This window comes from Sus scrofa, chromosome 14 (assembly GCF_054392235.1).
Source record: "Sus scrofa isolate SSC_HxYL_T2T_F1_AM1 chromosome 14, Sscrofa_HxYL_maternal_Yorkshire_Landrace_v2.0, whole genome shotgun sequence".
Classification (NCBI taxonomy): Eukaryota; Metazoa; Chordata; class Mammalia; order Artiodactyla; family Suidae; genus Sus; species Sus scrofa.
Genome location: NC_139396.1, coordinates 147,674,101 through 147,697,250, shown reverse-complemented (window position 1 = coordinate 147,697,250; position 23,150 = coordinate 147,674,101). Strand labels below are relative to the sequence as shown.

Sequence of the window (23,150 nt, the reverse complement as noted above, 5' to 3'; positions counted from 1 at the left end):
AGCCATTCATCATGATTGTGGTGATGACATCACTAACAAGAGGCAATTTCACTGCTCTTGATGTCCTTCTGACATATTGTTATGACCCATGAAAGGAACATCTGCTTTAAGACTCAGGTTGGTTAAAACCATCTAAGACGAGGGGTCTAGGATTTAGGAAACTGTATGGAGGTATAAGTGCAGAATGAGGTCTTTTTCCTTTAACCTAAATGCTAAAATCTCAGGGTATGGCAAAAAGCAGCCTTTCACCAACTTTTATATGCATATAAATTCCCTGGAGATCTTTTTAAAAGGCAGATTCCGATCTGGTAGGTGGGAGTGGGGTTGGGGTTGGGTGTTGAGATTCTTTCTTTCTTTCTTTCTTTCTTTTCTTTTCTTTTCTTTCCTTTCCTTTCCTTTTCTTTTCTTTTCTTTTCTTTTCTTTTCTTTTCTTTTCTTTTCTTTTCTTTTCTTTTCTTTCTATCTTTTTAGGGCCGTACCCACAGCATGTGGAAGTTCCCAGGCTAGGGGTTGAATCAGAGCTACAGCTGCCAGCCTATGCCACAGCCACAGCAACACAGGATCTGAGCCACGTCTGTGACCTACACCACGGCTCATGGCAGCACTGGATCCTTAACCCACTGAGCGAGGCAGGGGATGGAATACGAGTTGTATTCATTACCCCTGAGCCATGATGGGAACTCTGGATTCTGCATTTCTAACAAGTTCCTGGATGATGGTGCGGCGTCTGCTCCAGCTTGGCCCTGGAGTGGGTGGTGGGGCTGACTGTGATCCCAATTCACTTGTCAATTTCATTTTTTTTAATCCAATAATAACCAATTATTATTTTCTATTGCTTTGCATTCAACTTCAGAACAATTTTGTTTTCATTTTTCATCTTAAATTGACAGGGCTCTTACTGCTTTCCCATCCCTGGTCTCTCTGTCTGGTGCTTAAATAATGCCTTTTTAAGAAAACAAAATAAGACCAACAATGACTAATATTTATATAAAGGTTTCTATGTGCCAGGAACTGTTTACTGAAATTCTTGCAACACCTGGTAAGGTAGGCGTGTTAATTATCCACATCTTACAGGTGAGAAAGCTGCGGCAGGTAAAGCTAAAATAACTTCCTTAGATGCTCACATAGTGCATGGGAACTAGGATTATTTTAGGAGTCTATTTAAAGGAGCCTTTTGTAAATCAGAGACCCTGGGGAGAGCTGGAACAGTCCAGTCTAAGGTATAAGTTTTTGTTACTCATCATTTGGTTTCATCATTTTTTACGAAATGGGGACCCCACCCTCCTAGAGGCAGCAATGGTGGTATTTATGCAGAATGCAACCCCAGACTAACTGTGGAGGCTGGTTAAGTCTGGTATCATGATGAGTACCTAGCATGACCCTGGGGCAAGACCTCAGACAGGGAGCTCAGCTGTGGTTTGCAAAGGAACAAAGATCCCAGCAAGCAGGACAGATCCTGCTTCCATTCTGATTTGAGTGTAAATTCAACTTTTGTCAAGCAAAGATTTTTAAATTGATTTATGGTCAACTTCGGAAGGTTTTTATTTTTCGTTGTAAATTGGCAGGGCCCTTGCTACTTTTCTTCCCCTAGTCTCTCAATCTAGCACTTTAAAATGTTGAGTGTATTTCTCACTGTGGCGCGGTGGGATTGGCGGCGTCACTGCAGCGCTAGGATGCGGGTTTGATCCCTGGTCTAGTACAGTAGTTTAAAGGAGCTGATGTTGTTGCAGCTGCCATGTAGGTCACAACTGTGGCTCGGATCTGATCCCTGGCCTAGGAACTCCATATGCTGTGGGGTGGCCAGAAAAAAGAAAAGAAAAGAAATGAAACAAACAAAAATGTTAAGAGTAGGAATAAGACCACTGGAGCACCTGCAAGCCTGCCTTGTGGGTTGTGGGCTGTTCTGAAAGAGCTGTTGTAGATGGACCTGAGCATGTCCTGCATGAGGCCAGGGGACGTGGTCTTCAGGATCTGTGGCTGCCACATCTTGTGGAAGTGCTCATACATTGCTCAGAGTCCATGGTCAGTTGTAAACCTGTCTTACTCTGGGACCTAGGACTAGCCACTAACCATCCCTAGTCTTCATTTTCATCTTTTCTAAAATGAAAGGATTTGGGACACAACCCAAATGTCCATTGACAGGTGATTGGATTAGCAAGATATGGTATACATACACAATGGAATACTACTCAGCCATAAAAAAGAACAAAATAATGCCATTTGCAGCAACATGGGTGGAACTAGAGTCTCTCACACTTAGTGAAGTTAAGTCAGAAAGAGAAAGACAAATGCCATATGATATCACTTATATCTGTAATCTAATATAGAGCACAAATGAACCTTTCCACAGAAAAGAAAATCATGGACTTGGAGAATAGACTTGTGGTTGCCAAGAGGGAGGGGGAGGGAATGTGGTGGATGGGGAGCTTGGGGTTAATAGATGCAAACTATGGACTTTGGACTGGATGAGCAATGAGATCTTGCTGTGTAGCACTGGGAACTATGTCTGGTCACTTATGATGGAGCATGACAATGTGAGAAAATAGAATGTATACATGTATATGCAACTGGGTCACCATGCTGTAAGTAGAAAAAAAAATTGTATTGGAGAAATAATTTAACAAAAAAAGGAAAAAAATTAATAGACAATAAAAAAACAAAAGAAAAAAATAAAAGAAAATGAAAGGATTGGACAGGATGGGAACTTTTCAAAATGTGTGTATTTGTTTTTAGCTATGGATCCCTTTCTTCAAATAAAGGCTCCTCAGGAAGCCCAGAAAATAAAATAGATGAGCTGAAACTTCTCTGGTGGAAGTTGGGGTGAAGCCAGAGTCAACCCCTCTCCTTTAATCCCTCACCAGTCCCTGCGAAGCCTCCTTCTGTGTCTGAGCTTAAAAACCAGCGGACTAGGTGATCTGCAGGCTCCCTCTAGCTTCCGTCCGGTCTGTGCTATTGCTGGGGAGGATCAGGAGGCTATTGCTGGGGAGGAGTATTTGATTGCTAAAGGCAATTTTGTGCTTGACCTCATTGCTAGGTTATTAGAAACCCTAAAAAGGTTTAGCAAGACATCCTCAGTATTGACTTATTTTGAAAGGTTTTAAGGCATGTTGTTACTTTTTTTTTTCTGTACCATAAAACACACCTTAAACTAGACTTATCCTCTTGAATTTGGAACAGTGTAGGAAGATTTTTGTTTTGTTTTTTGATTTTTGACCAAGTTTATAAAGTTGTGATGTAAAGAGTTACAGACTAGCCCAATTCCCTTTGCTAAAGTAAACAAATGATCTCAGAAAAGATGAGACTTGGGAGCTGGCAGAGACAAAATATTAAGATTTTCAAAAGTCAATAGGGAAGTCTTTGGAACAATTAGTTTGCATGAGACCATAAATAAATGGTTGTTTTATGTTCTAAAATTAGGTTATGATGATGGTTGTGCAACTATAACTATAATAAAACTCATTGAATGATTTTTGAAAAATAAGTAAAAGTAAAAATCCAGTGATTTTATTTTTATTTTGTTTTTTGTGTGGGCACATGCTCTTCCATTGAATAAACAAATTAAAATGCAACATTTCCAGGGCAAGTGTGTATTTTCTAGGTGTTTATTCTATTTTCCCACCTTCTACAACAAAAAAGTCCATATAAAATGTAGCCTACTGTGTATCACACAGTCAAAAAATATCCTCCTTTCTTTAGGGGTGAAGCTATATGTAGAATATTTTGCAGTCACTATGGTCATATGCGTCACTTGTGAGCCAAATGGTAATTAACATGGAAATTATAACAATCTAGACTTTAGGGTTTAAATCATGATTTAATTTACTGTGTGACCCTCTGACAATGAAAGAAGGTAGAATTGCTTCATTCTGCAGGAATTGTTTTTGTTTTAAACTTCATTGCAGTTTTTTCAAAGGCACAGAAAGATTGTCATATCCCAGTTCCTCCAGTTTATTTGTGCCAAATGAATCATGAAAGGACAATGCCTAAGTTGTCGTTGTTATTTATGGCCGCATCCCATAGTATATGGAATTCCCAGCCAGGGATTGAACCCAAGCCGACCTACACTGTAGCTGTGGCAAAGCCAGATCCTTTAACCCACTGCGCGGGGCCAGGGATGGAATCTGTGCCCCTGCAGCAACCCGAGCCGCAGCAGTCAGATTCTTAACCCACTGCATCACAGCAGGAACTCCAAAATGGCTGCTGTTTTTGTAGGGAGTATGGAATGGTTTTAAATCCCTCTAGCCTAGCCCAGCAGGAGTAAGAGTCAGGGCAGATGAAATGGATAAAAGTGGGAGAGGAGGGAAATGGCACATCCATGATTGCCTGCTTCTTAGCTCTGCATGGGCAATGCAGAAGGTGTCTGATGGCAGCCCCTAAGTACACTCTGCTTCTCATCAATCCCCCTTTATTTGAAAAGGTTCACAGACATAACAGCATTGATCCTGGGTGGTAGCTGCCATGGATTCTCTCTGCAGAGTGATGTGGAGAAGGCTCGAGGGTGTTGAGATTCAGCCACCTGATCACAGCTCAGTGATAAACACATATACACCAGAGTCCAAGTCCCTGCTCCCCTGACCACAAGCTGTGACTTGGAGAAAAATTCTTTCTCCCTAGGCTTAGTTTTCTCATCTCTTAAAGAGGGATTCGTAACACCCTTCTTCCAATGACTTACCTTCGAAGGTTGTTATGAGGAAAACTTGGGAGATGCATGTAAGAAATGTTTATCTTTTTGTCTTGGGGCAGAGTAACTGCTTGAAGAATATTAGCTGCACTTTGGGGTGGTGGAAGCAGGTGTTGGGGGGCAGTATCAAGCAGTGATTAAGATAAGCATAAACTTTAGCTGATGGATTCCCATGTGGCAGGTTGTTTCCATTCAGCTTGTTGTTTGATGTGGGGAATTTGGTTTCTGTGGACTGGAGTGTTCCTCTCAAGTCCTTTTTGGTAAAGTGAGGCCAGAAAAACGAAAAAAAGAAAAGAAAGGAAGAAAGAAAGTGAGGAAGGGAAAAGAAAAAAAGTTGATCGAAAATATGGTTTCCGTCTTTCTTTTATTTCTTACCTCTTCTGATATAAGTAGAGCAGGTATTATTGGCCCATTCTGCAGATTTAGAAGTCATTTTGGTGATCGGCCTAGATCATTGGTGCATTAGCAGTAGGGCCAGGTCAAGATGCGGGGTCTGGTAAGTATTGGATGGCACCTCCAACCTGGGCCTGAGGTTTGGGGAGCAGCCTGCCAGAATGGCTGTCCCCTCACTGCAGCCCTTGCAGAGACAGGCACTACCCATCGGCTAAGTGTCCTTGTGAAGATTAATTCAGGAGACTCTCTTGAAAACAGAATATGACTCAGAAAAATGATTTTTTTGATGTTGATAATAACTGCCTACTTCTCCCATATAGTCTTCAGCATTTAGACTTTTTGCAAAAAGCATCGGCAGCCTTGGACATACTCTTACTTTTTATTGGGCTAAACTCATTTTTTTTGATCATCCCACCATTATTTCAGGCATGGAGATGGCTTTGGCATCCTTTCTGGTTCAACGATTTGCTCTGGGCTGTTTAATATTCTCAAGCGAGTTTTAGCATCCTGGGCATGGTCTCTGACTCAGACTGCTTGTGACCAAGTGCCAGCTGCATCTTCTATTAGTGGAGTTACTTCATCTTTCAGATGGAGATGAGCGTGGTACCTGTCTCAGAGGGTTATAAGAAATCAGTGAGATTTCTGAACTCACTTCATTCAGTACCTGCGGAGAGTGAGTCCTTGGTAAATGTGAGCTGTGAATAGTAATAAGGCTGTTCTATTTGTGGTTTATGAGGCAGAGATATATCAGTGACCATAGGTAGCAGGCGTTGATATTATCTCAGTAAAGTCCATAAAATTTCATTTCCAGTCACAAAAACAATGACATGGGATCCACTGTGGAAATCATCAGCAGAAACTGGGTCAAGGAGCACAGAGATAGTGGGTGCTGTGAAGAGCATATCTAGATGAAGCCACCATCGGAGTGCTTTCTGTTTAAGTGGGTGGTGAACTGCAAGTTCTTTTCGTTCTTGAAATTGATCTTTCCCATGCAGTCACATAGCTGAGCTTGGGTTGAGGCCAATTATCTGGGCTTATAACTGAATACCATTGGAACACAAGTTCAAGGGAAATGTGCCTTTCTAGTTAGGGTCTGCAGGGGTCCTCTTCCTAATTGAATATGACCTTTTAAGAAATTTAGTTTCCGTCTTTCCCAATAGAATCATTTTTCTTATGAAATTAAATTTGCTTCAAGTTGCTGTCTCTCCTGCTTAGTTCCAATGATGGGGCCAGGGCCCTGTGCATGGTTTGTTATTAATATCTGCTGTTTTCCACTCTCAGCTCTGCTATAAATTATATTATGGGAGGCTTCATCTCCTGGGCCAGGTCTGTTAGCAGGATCTGCTGCAAGAGGTACCGTTTGCCTAGGAACATGCAGCACCTGTGTTCCCAGGTTAGTATCACAGGGACCAGACCTGACTTGCAAACAGAACCAGGCACTGCGGCCTCGTATAGCCATCCAAATAGCAGATCAATGTTGCCGGTCAGAATTCTCCTCCTTATGTGTCCTCTGTGGCCTTGGCAAGATCTTAAATTCCTCTGGCTGGAAGATTTCTCATCTTTGACCCTATGAAGCCAATTATTTCTAAATTCCCTCCTAGCCCTCTGCTTCCTTAGAGTAGTGTTTCCAAACTCTGTTTCGCGGTCAGTGATTATTTGTGCTGGGGTTGGGCGTTCTCTGGTCCATTAAATTTAGGAAATGCCTCCTACTTTATTCTCTCTTAAAGACTTACAAGGCACACACGCTTATCAGTACTTTGAGAAGTCCATGGTTAAGAAACCTGTTGAACAGTGTTTAATGAAGCATTTCTCAAATATAGGTGAATATACAATTTAAGGCATTTTTTATTAATTTCGTGGACTGCCAGTCGTTTTTCGGGGAAGACTTCTGAGGAGCATCATTTGGGAAAGGCTTCTGCTCCATCTTTGGGAGGTGACTGAGTCATTACGTAAGGTAAGAGCACTCAGCAGTAGCTCCAGATTTAGAATGAATTGGAGGAGTACCACTGCTGTTTAATTGGAAAATGGTTGTGGATTTTAAACAGTTTTTATGCAGCTGGTTTCTGGATTCTAATCATTGGCCAAAGTATCAGAAGTCAAATTTGGAGGACCGTAACTGGGTCACTTGGCTGTACGGCAGAAATTGATAGAACACTGTAAATCAACTATACTTTAATTTAAAAACTTAAAAAAAAATGGGAGACCATGACTAGGAAGGAACTACTCTATTGGCTCACTCTTCAAGGTCACAGTTGCCAGGTTAGATTGTGCCCCAGCCCTGCTCCGGACCGTCCTGCCTCATAAAAGGCAAGGAAACCATGCAGATTGCTTTTAAACTAAAATCCTGTTTTAGCCCCAGAAAATAGCTAAAGCACTACATGTGGTTTCTTCTCCTCTCTTTCATTTAAATCAGTTAGGGAATATAATCTGAGATTTCAAGGGAGTAGGAAAAACAACCCACTGGAGTTCCCATCATGGCTCAGTGGTTAACGAATCCGACTAGGAACCATGAGGTTGCAGGTTTGATCCCTGGCCTTGCTCGGTGGGCTAAGGATCTGGCGTTGTCGTGAGCTGTGGTGTAGGTCACAGGCACGGCTCCGACCCAGTGTTGCTGTGGCTCTGGCGTAGGCCAGCGGCTGCAGCTCTGATTCGACCCCTAGCCCGGGAACCTCCATGTGCCACGGGAGCAGCCCAAGAAATGGCAAAAGAAAAAAAAAAAAAAAAAAAAAGACAGAAAAAATAGTGAAAAAAAGGGCAAAACTAGCTTTCATTACAGTTGAAATGAGGACAATGAGAAACAAAATGCAACTGTAAAAGACTTCTGTTCCATCCTTATGGGAAGAATCCTGAAACACTAACAGAAGCACATCAGGGCTGAACTATGGAATCACTGTCAGGAGAATGCCGGGCATTAGGCGTAATCAGAGGATTTCAATAAATGCGACTGGCCTTTTGGTAGCAGCTAACACATGACAGCTCTGCAGATGCCAAGCATTTTATCAACTAGTGGTCCAGTTGTGATCCTTTGTCTGGCGCCTGGTGCTTTGGCCAACTCAGAAGGACATTATCAGGGGCATGAGGTTCCAGGCGGTGGCCTGGACTCGAGGAAGGGAGGGTGGGGTGACCCAGGAGGCTGGCTGTCTCCAGAGCCGTTTCAAAGCAAAACGAAAAAGCCACCCAGATGGAGAAGAGAGTGAGCTGGGAATGTTCAGTTAATCAAGCTTTATATTTAAACAGTGCGATCATGTCATCTTTCCTTTCAATGGGTATTAAATTAATTGATATTAATTTAATGAGACATAACCTACCCATTTTATTAAATTAAGGTGTCAGAATCGGTGTTGGTACTCATAGTCTTTGGGGTGGCAATTAAATGATCTGCCCTCACACTTAAAACAATTCTGCCAGTTTCCTTCTTCCTATAAATGTATTTGAGGCTGGGGATATTTGTCCTCAGTGACTTTCCCCATTTAAACCATGTCTTCATAACATTCCCAGTTCGGGAGTACCTGTTGTGGCTCAGTGGTAACGAACCCGACTAGGATCCATGAGATTGCGGGTTCGATTCCTGGCCTCATTCAGTGGGTTAAGGATTTGCAGCATGGCTGTGAGCTGTGATGTAGGTTGCAGACTCCGCTCAGATCTGGCATTGCTGTGGCTGTGGCATAGGTCAGCAGCTATAGCGCTGATTCAACCCCTAGCCTGGGAACTTCCATATGCCACAGGTGTGGCTCTAAAAAGCAATAAAATAAAATAAAATAACATTCCCAATTTGCAAAAGCCCTGGTGTTCAAAAGGAACTGGGAGGAAGGTTGGCTTGCAGGTGGCAGGTAATCCAGCCCAGATCGGGCTTTACTGACTTTTTGCTGAGCCTTTCCGATGAGGCCATTGTTTTCAAGCAGCCCGTATCTAATATAAAAGAGCTCAAAGTCTATAACTGTTTTCAGACCAGCATTCTGTCAGGGAGCAACATCCAGAACTGTGAGGAACAACCAGGCTGATTGTAGTTAGAGCACTTTTGTTAAATCCCAGTACAAAAAAAAAAAAAAAAAAAAAAAAAAAAAAGTGCTAAAAGCCCATCTGGTGAGATGATAATTCATTAAGTGAAAAGAGGAGGCAGGAGGAGGCTTGAGAAAATCAATCCTTTTCTTTCTTTGTCGCCTGTGTTTGAGTTATTGTGCAGTCACACTGATCAAAATCTGGGTTCTGAATTGTGCAGTGTGGAAGAATACATTCTGGGCGTGTTTCAATAGTGTCTTCACAGAAGGGACAGTTTTCTGCAGCTGTGGTGTCAGTGGATGGATGTGTTGTTCAGAGTGGCTTTTAGAATCGGCGGGAGGGGGACGGTCAGGGGATGAGGATTCTGCCCTTGAAGGAGCTGGAATCATGCAGGAAACTCCTCATTCTTCCTGTGCTGGCTGGGACACACCCTCTGGGTGGCACACCCCTCGCCGCGTCCAACCCAGCCCACAGACTCGTGGGAAGAAAGCCAAAGCCCAAGCCTTTCCTCCGAGGAGTGGATGCAGCCCTTCCAAGTGCCAGCCACCCCTGGAAGAGAAGCTGAAACCTTCGAGCTTTGTGCCCCTTCACGACCTGGGAACCTGCTGAGCTCATGGACACGCATCACATCCCCAAAGACAACCAAGGTTTGACCATCCATCCATACCGAAAACTTGGCATATGTGCTGTCTGGGGTAGGCTGTGTGTGTAAAGATGAGAAGGGATGCGGAGACTTTCCCTTTGGTTAAAATAGTTGTATGCCTGTTGCATTAACCCTCTATGTGCCTAACACATGTTTGTATAAAATGGTCGTGTATTAACACAGATAACGATATAATGGGATTTAAAAATGGACATGATGGCTTTGTAGCAGGAGTCCAGCTCAATTAAATTAAGTTTAGGTGGGTTGTCTTTTGGAGCACTTTAGAAGGAGTCCTCATAATGCACGTGGGCCAGCATTTGTGACCCGTTTCTGCTCATGCGCTCTCTTCTCCTTTCATCCTCCATCTCCATGACAGCTCCTCTGTGTTAACACAGCTGTGAGATGAATTCTTTCATCTTTCTGTGTTATGATACAGTTTTTATCTCTGTAGATCGGGCACACTGGTGGCTTCGTTTGAGTCAGGGATGCCATCCCTAAAATGCTCCCCTACACTTGTGCTTTATGAGAGAGTTTATTCCGCATCAGGCTGGGTTCAGGAGTGACCTGCCTCACCCTGCATAGCATCCCCAGGGACCGACAGCCAGTGCCACAGTTCATGGGCATCCCAGAGTGATTTCAAAGGCTGCTCCATGGACACCAGCGGATCGTGTTGACTCATGCTGATGCTTGTGGTGCTGGACCCCTTAAGATGAGCAATTGTAACTTATTTTGGTTCCTGGAGAGTAGGCTATGGGTCAGCTCGTGTAGGGCCAATATGCCTCCTACCTTCGCTTCTAAACGCTCTGCTCCACCTAGTTTTCCAGGAATCTCCAGTGAGCTGGGGTTTGCCTTCCTACTCAGGTCCTGGACTGGGGAGCCCAGGCATGTGACACTTCACACGCACATGCACACACTTGTTGAGAGGTACAAAGAGTTGAATGTTGGCACACTCTGTAACTGATGAATAATTCACGGGGGCTTTCTGTGCCATAAAATTTTTCTCCTGTAAAATGAAGACTATTTTGAAACAAAATGCTGATTAAAAATCTGGAAATGTGGTTTCATATTCTTCATCAATCTACCTTCAACATTTACAGGGAAGGCAACAGTTGACAAACATCAGAATAATGAAATTTAGGCGTTTCCTTGTGGAATAGCAGATTAAGGATCCAGCATTGTCCCTGCAGCAGCTTGGGTCACTGCTGTGGCATGGGTTCAATCCCTAGCCTGGGAACTTCCACTGCTGAAAGTGCAGGCCCCCCCCCATTTTTTTTTTTTAAAAGCTGACAGTGGCTGTATTTGGGTAATGAGCCAAAAATTCAGGCTCAACATTTTCCTCCCCAGTTCTTTCTAAAGTGTAATGTCACCTGATGTTTACAAAAGGCCTCTGGATCCGTTGATATTCTCTGGGCTTTCCTTGAAGATAGAATCTAAACTCTAATGATAACATGGTACATATTAATTAGTGGTAACACACTACTGATTTTAAAAGTTGGAAACTATGACTTGACGGTTTTTCCTAACTGAAAGGGGTCTTAGAGATAACACTAGAATATCTCAAGATGTCCATATGTCTCTATTTGAAAAAATTTGAAGCCCTCTGTTTTCCCTGCCCTGTGGAATGATTTTCAGTTTTGATTTCCAGGAAAGATAAGGCAGGTTTTGGAAAATCTTACTTGACAGAGATTATAAGTTAACAGACTAAGTTATATCTGATTGTGTTCTTGGTGGTTAACCTAGAAAGAAAATTTCTTTCTAAAGAATTTCATTTTTGGAGTTCCCGTCGTGGCGCAGTGGTTAACAAATCCGACTAGGAACCATGAGGTTGCGGGTTCGGTCCCTGGCCTTGCTCAGTGGATTAATGATCCGGCGTTGCCGTGAGCTGTGGTGTAGGTTGCAGATGCGGCTTGGATCCCGCGTTGCTGTGGCTCTTGCGTAGGCTGGCAGCTACAGCTCCGATTCGACCCCTAGCCTGGGAACCTCCATATGCCGGGGGAGCGGCCCAAGAAATAGCAAAAAGACAAAAAAAATAAAATAAAATAGAATAAAATAAAGAATTTCATTTCTTTTTTCCTTTTTTTACTACTCCCCGCCTTTCCACTCCGGGGTGTATTTTGAATGTATTTGGAATCTTTCCACTTGCTGCCAGCTGGAATCTACAGAAAGTGTATCTCAAGAACACTCTACAGTTGACTTGAATCTCAGTCATAATTAAATTGGAAGTTGGCAAATTATTCTGAGACTTAGAAAGAGGCACACCTTATGTTTGTAACATAAGGAGTTTCACTACTTTGCGTTGTTTTGAAAGTACTCTTCATAGGGAATAGTGACAATGTATTTTAGTGACTTTAAAAAAAAAAAAAATAGAAGGCTGTTTTGAAAGGGTAGTTAACAAGTCTGATCATTCTTAAATTTGGTGTCTTACCTCCCAGCTGGCAGATTCTTTAAAACAACCAACTTTCCCCTGCTCCTCCATCATCTCCAATGAATGCGTCACCCTGTCCTCTCCTGGCACACCTTGAAAGCATTAACTAGTTGATGTAAGACCTTGATACAGCGATTTACTGTCTTCTGCTGGAAAGGATATGCTTAGAGCTGTGTTTGCGTATTGTTAAATTGCTGACATGTACTTTTACTCCATCATTAACCTACTTTAAAGGTTGAAGTGATGGGATATTAGTTCAGAATCCTGAGATTTAACAAGACATCTCTAAATGCCATTCATTTTCAAAAGGAGGGGGAGAGCAATGTGCTGATTGGCAGGGGTTTTGGGTTCCGGGTGAGAGAATGGAATGCCGGACAGGTTTTCCTGCTTTTTTTTTTTTCTTTTTAGGGCTGCACCTGTGGCATATGGAGGTTCCCAGGCTAGGGGTCCAATTGGAGCTGTACCCGAGGCCTACGCCAGAGCCACAGAAACACAGGATCCTTAACACACGGAGCAAGGCCAAGGATCAAACCCGCAACCTCATGGTTGCTAGTCGGGTTTGCTAACCACTGAGCCATGACGGGAACTCCAGGTTTTTCTACTTTAAGAAGCAGGCACAGCTGCCTGTGCAAATGAGCTCTGTCAAGGTCAGTGACCAGTGGGTCAGTTAGAGCAGGACATTACCAGAGTCATGCACAAGTGATGGGAGCAGGCAGCAGAAGCCCTGGGTAACAGGTTTGTATAAAACAGTCAATGATAGAATGGGCCTTGAGAACTCCTATCTGAGTCATGCCTCCCCTCCAGTAACTGTTTGCAGGCTCCCCCGGCTTGTGACTACGCCACGTACCTTGAAGATCTTAATGGAGTAGAAACTCGGGAGCCTGGTCTTACCCTTCTTTCTAAAACCTCGCCTGGGAACCATACTTGATGTGACGTGTGGATTGAAGTGGTAGAGAGAATGAGAAGGTGAAGCGGGAGCCACGGTACTTTTGGGAAAAGGTCAGCCTGTTGGTGGAATGGGATTATTTCGTGGGAAGCACATCTGTATTGACTATTATTAAATGGTCTCTTCTGTGTATTTTTCATGTACAGTATGTTGCTGGCTGCATGGACACTCAGATTGCACATACAGATTCTTGCATTTAATTAGCCAGTTCACTTCTGAGGCTCTTGGCCTCACCCATGTCTTTATTTACTTTTTTACCTTTAAACACACTCTCACCGTCATAGTCTGTCTCTAATTGGTAGCTTCATCAGGGTGGGTCTGGGGATGTGTCATGGAGCCCTCCAGATGTGGCATTAGAGCAGTTCATTAGCCTTCTGTTGGTAGTATTCATTGACTAAGCATCTTTCAACAGGTGGCAGGTCCTGAGCTAGGTACTGTTCAGAATCAATCTCTGTCATCTAGAATCTATAGTCTTGGAATGACTGCTGGCATATGTATGCCAATGATGTGCTGGGCAGCTAACCAACATGAGAAATGATGGAGGACCAGGACCATGGGAAGAATACCAGTATTGGACTGTAAGATGTAAGAGGTCGTCGCCTAAGGAATGTGAATTGGTAAATCCACTATGAAAAACGCACACACGCAAACCTAACTGAAACACTTTGCTGTACACTTGAAACAAACACAATATTGGGAATCAACTAAACTTTAATTAAAAAAAAAAAAAACCGAACAAGGTGCAGTCGCCAAAAGGGCTTGGGATGCTAACTAGGGAAGCCCCAGGGGCTCCTTGGGAAGCCCCACAGGTCTGCAGGGAGCCACAGTCTGACCACAGCTCCTGCATGGGGTCAACGTGCATGGGGCCCTGCATGGGGCCCTCAGGACCCATCTCTGCCCCTCCTCACTGCCAGAGCCATAGGGATTGGGGATGTATTTTCTATTTTCCCCTTGCTAAAAACGACTATTTTTTGGTGAATTTCAAAGTTATGTTTTCTAATGTAAATGTACGATTTTGGACTTGTAAAAGGAAAGCATGTTCCTTCTGGACACGGAGTTAAGTTCTTGAGCTCCAGAGACAGAGATTTTGTTCACGTTGCAGCTTTGATATCTATTAGCCCGGGAACCTTGGGCACATGTCTGCATTTCTCCAAGCCTCAGTTTCCACATCTGTAAAATGGAGCTGATAGGGCTCCCTGCTTTATAAGATCATGAGGATTAAATGAGGTTACCTGTAAAAACTGTGGTGCAGTGCCTCGCATGTAGCAGGGAGTGGGTTCTAGAATTAGCAGTTATAGTTCCGCCTGAGAAATTCAACTGCTTCCAAATTATTTATATTGTTAAACAGTGCTTTGGAATCCATCGACCTCGATTCTAGTTTGGTTATTTTATTTCTATGTGTTTTATTTTAGTTACTTTTAATTATACAAGTCATATGAAAGTAAGCTTTCACTGTAAAAAAATTGAAATACTACGTGAGAAGCAAAAGCTCCTCTTGACCACCATCCTAACCGAGGCAGGTAACTGCTCTTACTGGTTTTATTTATTCATTTTATTTTCATCAAAGTGATGCAAGTTCCTAGTTTTAAAAGTCAAATAGCATCTTCTCCCATGAACGGGAGACAAAGGAGTAAGAGACAAGGATTCTGGTGTTCTTCTGGCCTGATTTCTTTCTTTTTTTCTTTTTCTTTTTCCCTTTTTGTCTTTTTAGGGCTGCACTCATGGCATATCGAAATTCCCAGGCTAGGGGTTGAATTGGAGCTACAGCTGCCGGCCTATGCCACAGCCACAGCAACGCAAGATCTGAGCCTTGTCTGTGACCTACACCACAGCTCGCGGCAACACCAGATCCCTAACCCCCTGAACGAAGCCAGGGATTGAACCTGCATCCTCATGGATTCTCGTCATATTCGTTTCTGCTGAGCCACAATGGGAACTCCCAATAACTGTCTTACATTCTAATTATCTCACATTATTTAATCTCCTTCAACAGAATTCTAAGTTCATAGATATTGGAAACTGCAATTTTTATATCATTCAGAAATCTCAGTAATGAGTACATGATGTGTGCTTGTTCAATTCTTTTTTTTTTTAAATCATTGTGTAAGACATTGTGTAAGTTTCACATGTAAAGTATTATACTTCAACTTCCACATACACTACAGCACTGTCTATATACCACACCTTCTTAATCTATTCATCCATCAATGGGCACTTAGGTTGTTTCCATATCTTGGCTAATAAAAATAGTGCTGTGATGAATATGGGGGTGCATATGTCATTTTGAATTATATTTTCATTTTCTGATAAATACCTAGAAGTGCAATAGTTGGATCATATGATATTTCTATTTTTAATTTTTTGGAGAAATCTCCATACTGTTTTCCATAGTGGCTATACCAGTTTCATTCCTATCAACAGTGTAGGCGGGTTCCCTTTCCGGCCTTTCCAGCACTTATTTCTCGTCTTTTGATGATAGCCATTCTATTGAGTGTGAGGTGATATCTCATTGTGGTTTTGATTTACATATTTACATTTCCCTGATGGTTAGTGATGCTATGAATCTCTTCATTTGCCTGTTGGCCATCAGTATGTCTTCTTTGGAAAAATGTCTGTCCAGATACTCTGTTCGTTTTTTAAATCTGATTGTTTTTGTTGTTGAGTCATATGAGTTCTTTACAGTCATTGAATTCTTTAAAAAATTTTTATTATAGCTGATTTACAATGTTCTGCCAAAGGCTGCTGTGGAGCAGAGTGACCCAGTTATACATATAAATACATTCTTTTTCTCATCTTATCTTCCATCATGTTTTATCCAAAGTGACTGGATATAGTTCCCTGTGCTATTCAGCAGGACCTCATTGCTTATCCATTCTAAATGCAACAGTTTGCATGTACCAGCCTCAAACACCCAGTCCATCCCATTCTCTCCCCCGCCCCTCCCCCTTGGCAACCACATGCCTGCTCTCCATGTCTGTGAGTCTGTTTCTGTTTTGTAGACAGGTTCATCTGGGCCATATTTTAGATTCCATATATAAGTCATATCATATGGTATTTGTCTTTCTCTTTCTGAATTACTTCGCTTAGTATGAGAATCTCTAGTTCATCCATGTTGCTGCAGATGGCATTATTTTGTGCTATTTTATGGCCGAGTAGTATTCCATTGTGTATATGTCCTATATCTTCTTCATCCACTCATCTGTCAATAGACGTTTAGGTTGTTTCAATGTCTTGGCTATTGTAAATAGTGTTGCAGTGGATGTAGGGGTGCATGTGTCTTTTTGAATGAAAACTTTGTCTGGATATATGCCAAGAAGTGGGATTGCTAGATCATATGGTAGTTCTGTATTTAGTTTTCTGGGAAACCTCCATATCGTTTTCCATAGTGGTTGTACCAATTAACATTCCCACCAACAGTGTAGGTTCCCTTTTCTCCACACCCTCTCCAGTATTTGTTATTTGTAGACCTATTAATGGTGGTCATTCTGACAGGTGTGAGGTGGTACCTCACTGTAGTTTTGATTTGCATTTCTCTAATTACTTACTGATGTTGAGCATTTTTTTTTATGTAGTCACTGAATTCTTATTGATCAGTTGATTTCTTTTCATATTGGTTGAAAAGGGACATTTATGTATATTGTCATTAAGAGTGTAGTCCTATAAAAACAATGTCACTAAAAATACTGCAACTTAATTTTTGCCTTTAAGATTCCAAGGCAATATAATATTAGCATTAAGTAGGATACTCTTGTCTCAATAATCTATTGCTACTTCATAAACCATTCCAAAATTCAGAAAGTTAAAGCAACAATTATATCATTTTTCATGAGTCTGCAGGGTTGGTGGCAGGGGGTGCAGTCAGCTGCATTCTGCTGAGTCATGGGCATTTTGGCAGGCTTACTTGTGTTTGGAGGTAGCTCAGCTCCACACATCTCTCATCGTCCTCTTGGGGACCAGCGGGTTATCCCAGCTATGTCCTCCTCAGAGTGGAGCAGGAGGACAAAGAGCAAACAGAGACCAGCTATGGCCTCTTGTGACTAAAGCTCAGAATCACACACTGCCACTCCCCTCCTCCTTATTCTATAGGCCAGAGCAAGTTACACAGGCCAAGTGGGAGGTCACTACAAAGTTACCTGGCAAAGGGCTTGGATACAAGGAAGGAAGATAAATTAGGGCCACCAAGACGACCTATCTTGCCTTCTCTGCAGTAGCAGAGGCCCTGGCATGAAGGGACACTTATTGAGACTCACTGAAATCAAAGTCCTATGTCCAGTTAAACTTGCAAGATTTTCATTTTTAAAAAACAATGTATTTTAATTTTTTTTGGTCATGCCCATGGCGTGCAGAAGTTTCCCAGGCCAGAGATTGAACCTGAGTCACAGTAGTGACAACAAATCCTTAATCACTGGGCCACCAGAGAACTGCAAAACTTTCTTTTTTGATTACAAAAAAAAAAAAAAAAAAAAAAAAGAAGACAGAGACAATTCTAACGCTCCAAGATTTAACTTATCATACTTGAGAAAGTGATCGACAGATGAAACTGATGAATAAGATGTTAATAGAGCAAAAAGCTAAGAAATAGAAGATTTGAACACTTTTTATATGACTAGCCTAAAGCAAACTTTGATAGTAAGTATTTTAGCCTTTGTGAGCCAGGGGGGTCTCTGTTGCAGCTCTTCAACTGTGGTTGTAGGACAAAGCAGCTGTAGATGATACATAATCTAGACATAACTGTGTTCCAGCAAATCTTTATTTACAAAACCAGATGGCAAGTATTAGTTTTAGATCACTGGCCTAGAACATTGAAAAGAATAAGAAAGGGTCTGTTATGGAAGACTCGTTGATAAAGGTACAGTAATTTGTAAGGCAATAAAGATTAATTCAGGAGTTCCCGTTGTAGCTCAGCAGTAATGAACCCAACTAGGATCCATGAAGATGTAGGTTCGATCCCTAGCCTCACTTAGTGGGCTAAGGATCTGGCATTGCTGTGAGTTGTGGTGTAAGCCACAGATGTGGCTCAGACCCTGCATTGCTGTGGCTGTGGTGTAGGTCAGCAGCTGTAGCTCTGATTCGACCCCTACTCTGGGAACTTCTATATGCCTTGGGTGTGACCCTAAAAAGAAAAAAAAAAGATTAATTTAGCTCAGCAAAATATGTTTTAGATATGAAATCAGAAAAAACTTACGGTCATTCAGTTTTCCAGCAGGTTAATGTGATTCAGTTAGAATGAAAACACATCACTTTTTAAAAAATTAATTAATTAATTTATTTATTTTTCATTTTTTTAATTACTCAAATGAATTTATCACATCTGTAGTTGTATAATGATCATAACAATCTGATTTCACAGGATTTCCATCGCACAGCCCAAGCACATCCCCCCACCTCCCAAACTGTCTCCTCCGGAGACCATAAGTTTTTCAATGTCTGTGAGTCAGTATCTGTTCTGCAAAGAAGTTCCGTCTGACCTTTTTTCAGATTCCACATGTCAGTGAAAGCGTTGGATGTTGGTGTCTCATTGTATAGCTGACTTCACTTAGCATGATAGTTTCTAGGTCCATCCATGTTGCTAAAAATGCTGGTATTTCGTTCTTTTTGATGGCTGAGTAATATTCCATTGTGTATATGTACCACATCTTCTGGATCCCCTCCTCTGTCGATGGACATTTAGGTTGTTTCCATGTCTTGGCTATTGTAAATAGTGCTGCAATGAACATTGGAGTACATATGTCTTTGCGAGTCCTGGTTTTCTCTGACTAGATGCCCAGGAGTGGGATTGCTGGATCAAATGGTAGTTCTATGTTTAGTTTTCTGAGGACTCTCCATACTGCTTTCCACAGTGGTTGCACCAATTTACAATCCCAGCAACAGTGTACTAGGGTTCCTTTTTCTCCACACCCTCTCCAGCACTTCTTGTTTGTAGACTTTTTGATGATGGCCATTCTGGCTGGTGTAAGGTGGTACCTCAGAGTGGTTTTGATTTGCATTTCTCTAATAATGAGTGATGTTGAACATCTTTTCATGTGTTTCTTGGCCATCTGTATGTCTTTTTTGGAGAACTGTCTGTTTAGATCTTCCACCCATTTTTGGATGGGGTTGTTTGTTTTTTTGGTATGGAGCTGCAGAAGTTGTTTATAAATTTTGGAGATTAATCCCTTGTCAGTCGATTCACTTGCAAAGATTTTCTCCCATTCTGTGGGTTGTCTTTTGAAAACACATCACTCTTCAAAAGCAGTACTTGCTACAAATTATTTCTGCTCTGGATGCCTGTTTGAAAATATGTTTACTAAGAATGTTAATATTTTTGCTTAGTTGGAGGATGAGGAAAAAATGATTTGAAAATAAAATGAAAGAAATACCTAATTAAAGTGATTTGATTTTATGCCCCTTTAAAACTTGTATTTGGGAGTTCTTATTGTGGCTCAGTGGATTAAGAACCTGATGTTGTGTGTGTGAGGATGAAGGTTCAATCCTTGGCTTGGCTCAGTGGGTTAAGGATCCAGAGTTGCCACAGGCTGTGGCATAGGTTGCAGATACGGCTTGGATCCGGTGTTCCTGTGGCTGTGGCATAGGTTGCAGATACGGCTTGGATCCGGTGTTCCTGTGGCTGTGGCATAGGCTGCAGCTGCAGCTCCAACTTGACTCCTGGTCCAGGAACTTCCATATGCTGTGGGTTTGGCCATAAAAATTAATAAAAATAAAAATTGTTTTTTAACTGATGTGACCTAGATTTGTATAAAGGAACTAAAGGGATTAATAAGAATGATTTATTTTTAACTATTAAGAAACAATATGCAGGATTCGAGTGAGTTTTTCCACTTCAGTTGTATTTCACCTGTATTTTCCTTAGCAATCTTCCTGCCCCCACCCCATATTTGAAGGTATAAAGAAGCCCAGAATACTGTCAGAAAATAAAGGGGTTTTTGCTCAAAATATTTAATACCTGTTTACTCATTTGTAGTCAGCTTGTCAGTAGTCTGTATCTGGACAGATAGATTTCTCTGATTAAACCCAGACGCAAAAGACTTTGGACTGTAGCTTTAGGAGAGGTTGGGAGAGGGAACGGTCCTTTGATAAGATTATTTATTTATTTATTTACTTATTTTTAAGTTTTCTAAGGCTTCATGTTTTTCTCAGATGTGTCTTGGCCTTTCTCTCCTGGTGGAAATTTTTCTCAGGTGTGTCTTGGGTTTTCTCTCCTGGTGGAAATGTCACGATACGCACAGAAGAAGGGGTCTGAAAGGTATTGTTTTATTCCACTCATTTCACTGTTATTTATTGAGCTCCTACTTTATGTCAGTCACCACAGTAGGACCTGGGGGTGCAACAAGGAGCAGGATCAGTCCTGATTCTTCTCTTTGGGGCTCAGGGTCCAGCAAAAGTATGGACAGGGTGACCTCAGGGCATCAATTTCCTTAGGCCTTAGAGGAGGGAACCAGTCTCAGAAGTAGGAGGGATTTTTCCCAAGGTAAGTAAGCTCCCTCCTGATTTTATGTACATATGATTAAAATAAAACTGCACCATGAAAGGACTTTCACCATTTCTCTCTCTCTCTCTCTCTTTTTTTTTTTTTTTTTGTCTTTTTATGGCTCCGCCTACAGCATATGGATATTCCCTGGCTAGAAGCTGAATAGGAGATGCAGGTGCAGCCAAGGCCACAGATGATGGCAATGCCAGATCCTTAACCCGCTGAGCTACAAAGGGAGCTCCAAATTCACCATTTTTACTCATCATACCTGAGGTTAGCAATAAATTAAAAGAAATTCTTGGTAGGTTATGAGAACAGCATTTGAAATCCCTGAATATCATGGAGGAATACAATGTTCCCCAGGGAGCATAATCATATAAATCTATTCTCACTGATACTGAGTATTATCTTACATTTTCTATCAATTATGTATGTTATTTTTTTGAGAAGTTCTCTTTCCTCTAATTTCCTTTCTGTTATATGCTCGCATAGTGAGAGAGCTTATAGAGAGGCTATGAGAAAAACAATTAGGTTAAGGATCTTCCTAAGATCCAGCCTTCCAATGAACTTGCAGATATTCTATCCCTTTATAAAGAAGAAAATTTATTTTTAGTCTATTTATGACTCTTAGAGCATTCATATGAATTTCTGATTTTGAGGATTTTAACAGTTTGTTGCTTCCAAAGTAACATTAAGAATAACAATACTGAAGTTCCTCTCATGGCTCAGTGGAAATGAATCTGACTAGCATCCATGAGGACGCAGGTTCAACCCCTGGCCTCGCTCAGTGGGTTAAGGATCTGGCATTGCCGTGAGCCGTGGTATAGGTTGAAAACTCAGCTTGAATCTGGTGTTGCTGTGCTGTGGTGTAGGCCAGCGGCTACAGCTCTGATTTGAGCCCTAGCCTGGGAACCTCTATATGCCATGAATGTGGCCCTAAAAAGCAAAAAAAAAAAAAAAAAAAAAAAAAAAAAACCCAGAAAGAAAAAAGAAGAACAAAAAAGAATAGCAATACTTAGGTTAAGAAAAATTTAGTGCTTGTCATGGGACATGCACAGTGCTAAGTCTTTACATATCATATTATCTCATTTAATTTTCTCAAAAACTCTGGGAAGGAGACACTTCCATTATTATTCCTATTTTTCAGTTGAGAAAACTGGCACAGAAGAATCTTGCCCAACATCATCATAAGATTCAGGGCTTGAACCCAAGCAAGTCTAATTGCAAAGTTTACACACTCACTACCTCTGGACTCCATGAACAGGAAGTGGCTAAGAATATAAGAACATTTTTATAGTTATGATGTATATTTAAAATAGTAACTATTCAGTTTACTTTTAAAGATTGAAACCAAAGGTACCTCTAAGCCATGGTTTGCTAACCAGCTAACCGGCTCCCGCTTCTAAAATTCTTTTCCTCTGAATACGTTTGCCTGAATTTTTGCTCGTAATCTCTCTCTCTCTCTCTCTCTTTTTTTTTTTTTTTGCTAAATTAGAAAAGGCAACTCTAGGGATTTCATCTTTATTGCAAACAAAATGATTCAAATAAATAATTATTGAACACCTACTATTCGCCAGCCATAGTAGACAGTAAGTGGGTACAGCATATGGTCCCTACTCTCACAGTGGTGCTTCCTACAGGCTTTTGGGAAAACAGACTTTATGCAGATAATTGTGCAATTATAAATTGTGGCACCATGAAAAAATATGTAGTGTAATAAGAAAATTTAATTTAGATTGGGGCCCCTGGAAGCCCTCTCAGAGGAGGTGATATTTATGCTGGGGTCTAATCAATGAATAGGAGTGAGCATTTGGCAGTAATGGGAGCCATACAGATGGCTTGGCAGGGGGAAGAGTGTGTATGAGGTCCCTGATATGGGAACAAACTGTGGCACATTCAAGGAACTTAAAGGTGGCCTCTGCGACTAGAGCATCATGACGGAGGACAAAGGCTAAAGGAGATGAGGATAAAGGATGCTGTCAGTGCCTGACATGGTAAGAGTTTTGGACTGGACTGTGCAGTGACTAAATATTGAAGAATGCCTGTACAAATTAATGTTCCACTCTCACCTCTGTTATTCAACATAGTATTGGAAGTCCTAGCCACAGCAGCCAGACAAACAAAAGAAATCAAAGTCATCCAAATAGGAAGAGAAGAGGTAAAACTGTCACTGTATGCAGATGACATGATACTCCTATATAGAAAACCCCAAGGACTCAACCCCGAAACTACTCGAACTGATCAACAAATTCAGCAAAGTAGCAGGATATAAGATTAACATTCAGAAATCAGTTGCATTTCTGTATACTAACAATGAAATATTAGAAAAGGAATACAAAAATACAATACTTTTTAAAATTGCACCCCCAAAAATCAAATACCTGGGAATATGCCTGACCAAGGAGGTGAAAGACTTATATGATGAGAACTATAAAACATTAATCAAGGAAATTAAAGACGATGTAAGGAAATGGAAAGATATTCCATGCTCCTGAGTTGAAAAAATTAATATTGTAAAAATGGCCATACTACCCAAAGCAATCTACAGATTCAGTGCAATCCCTATCAAATTACCCAGGACATTTTTCACAGAAC

The 23,150-nt window shown here is 41.4% G+C and overlaps 1 protein-coding gene and 2 long non-coding RNA genes across 19 annotated transcripts in view; 2 read left to right on the top strand and 1 right to left on the bottom strand.

Annotated features, from left to right (window-relative positions):
- ABLIM1 (actin binding LIM protein 1) overlaps positions 1–23,150 on the top strand; it is a 338,773-nt gene that overhangs the window by 81,269 nt on the left and 234,354 nt on the right. For 4 of the 17 annotated variants that reach the window (XR_014826274.1, XR_014826287.1, XR_014826266.1 and 1 more), the window contains exon 1: positions 9,586–9,720. The exons of 12 other annotated variants lie outside the window; for them this stretch is intronic. The gene's annotated coding sequence lies outside the window, so the exon portion shown is untranslated. Of the gene's footprint in view, positions 1–6,822; positions 7,029–9,585; positions 9,721–23,150 lie in introns of those variants that run through there. One more of the 17 variants, XR_014826310.1, reaches the window with a different exon arrangement.
- Positions 1–23,150, bottom strand: part of LOC146397069 (uncharacterized) — a 128,990-nt gene that overhangs the window by 2,715 nt on the left and 103,125 nt on the right. The gene's annotated exons all lie outside the window — the stretch shown is intronic.
- Positions 13,883–22,869, top strand: LOC146397074 (uncharacterized). The gene is made up of 3 exons (XR_014826337.1): positions 13,883–15,136; positions 15,196–19,659; positions 19,706–22,869. It is a non-coding gene; the product is annotated as an uncharacterized LOC146397074 (long non-coding RNA).